Source organism: Arachis duranensis, chromosome 3, assembly GCF_000817695.3.
Source record: "Arachis duranensis cultivar V14167 chromosome 3, aradu.V14167.gnm2.J7QH, whole genome shotgun sequence".
NCBI classification, from domain to species: domain Eukaryota; kingdom Viridiplantae; phylum Streptophyta; class Magnoliopsida; order Fabales; family Fabaceae; genus Arachis; species Arachis duranensis.
The window spans coordinates 50145031-50146966 of record NC_029774.3 but is presented as its reverse complement, the minus strand read 5'-3'; positions in this window follow the sequence as shown (position 1 = coordinate 50146966).

Genomic DNA, 1936 nt, shown 5'->3' with positions numbered 1-1936 from the left:
TCTAGTCCAAGTCATGGGTAATGCAACATACAATTTGTTATTAAACTCATGCAAAATTCTCATGAAATCATGTAAAATTCCCAATGTATGCTTGAATCAAGGTGTAAGTGAATATCTACCCAAAACTAGCTTATTTCCTAAGGAATTGCATGAAACTACCTTAAAAACAGTAAAGAAAAGGTCAGTGAAACTGGCCAAGATGCCCTGGCATCACAACACCAAACTTAAAGCTTGCTTGTCCCTAAGCAAGTACTGGAACAAGAAAATGATGAATGAAAATGCCAAGAGAAATGAGTCATTCTTGTGGAAGTCATGGCACTGATTTTATGGTGGTTTCTTGCATAGCAACTTAGGTTCATTCCATTACTGGCTTTCAGACCTTTATCATGTCCTAAAACACTGATTTTGCTTACATCCCATGAGACTTTTATTGATCCTTTTATTGTCATTCCAGGGCTTATTTGTGTTCTTCAAGCTAAGTGCTCTGTAAGGGGGCAACTCTTTAAAATAAGCTTTCAGCCAACACTCCCAAACCAGTTGGTTCAAGGTGCTAGGTGTTGAACTCCCGAACCAGTTGGTTCAAGGTGCTAGCTGTTGAGGCACCCCTAAGGACTTACTCCCTCAAGTCTCTCCCCCATACATACACACCACAGGCATCTGGTTCATTTATTTTCCTTCTTGAGACCTTAGTGTCCAGCACCTCTTTGGGTTACTAAATGCTCTGTAGTGAGGGTTACTCTTGATAGTGGACTTTCAGCTGATAATCCCGAGTTAGTTAACCCAAGTTACCAAGTGATAAGGCACCCCTAAGAGCTTATTCATCCAAGTAAATCCCTCACACAGGAACACCACAGACACATGCCTCAAGATTAAAACCATTGGTGCCTAGCCTTATTGCTTACTCTTTTTCTTTTGTTTTTTACTTTAAGTGTTCTTTCCCTTTCTCTTATTAGGATCTTGTTATTTACTTAGTCTCATGGGTATATTCAAAGCAAAGTATTCAGGCCAGATAGTTGTCTTCCCACCTTATGGTTGAACCAACTTAGCTAACTTATGACTACACCACAAACTCAGAAACTTACTCCATATCATGAACTCCACTCTGGTCTTTTGAAGAAAAATCATTCTCTTTTTCATTTGATTTTACAAGACAAGCATACAATAAGTAAAGATATGATGCAGTAAAATCAAGACTAGCAAGCAAAGATTTTTTCAACAGAAAACTTAAAATGCATAGTTGAACTAGGTTCCAATCAACACATGACTATTAATTAACAGTGCATTCGGACTTCCAATTTTTAACACGATGAGTAGATGGACTTAAGTAGCAATACAACCTTTAGGAGATGGTTTGCCACACCAATCCAGTTGCCCTCTTGTTGTCATTGTCATAGTTCTTGATGCCTCACTTTCTTAGTTGAAGGTGCACCATCTCCTCATAAGCTTCCTGCAAGGTTATTGGAAGTTGCTTGTTTCCCAAGCACTTGAGGAATAGTCAGCTTACATGTATGCTTATGATTTCTGAACTTATTTTGGTGTGTGAACACCAAACTTAGTTCCTTGCCTACTACAAAACTTTGCATGCATACGTAGAACCTCGTATTTTGCTGTTAGCAACCAATTAACTAAAGACTAATCTATATCCAAGTGGTTCCCTTGATTGGTCAAAGCTAGCAATGTGCTTTGAGAATGTAGTGTGATTCTAACTAGCATCCTTTGGTGGGACACCAAACTTAGAATTGCACCTTCACTCTTGAATTGTTTTGGTGTGGAACACCAAACTTAGCTCCTTGCAATGCAGGGGAAACAACTTGTGATCTTTATTGAAATGCAGCTGAAAAAGTAGTTACCTAAGGTTGGGTTGCCTCCCAACAAAGCGCTCTTTTATCGTCGCTAGCTCGACGGTTCTCCCTCATCAGGGTGGTTGGTAATGCTT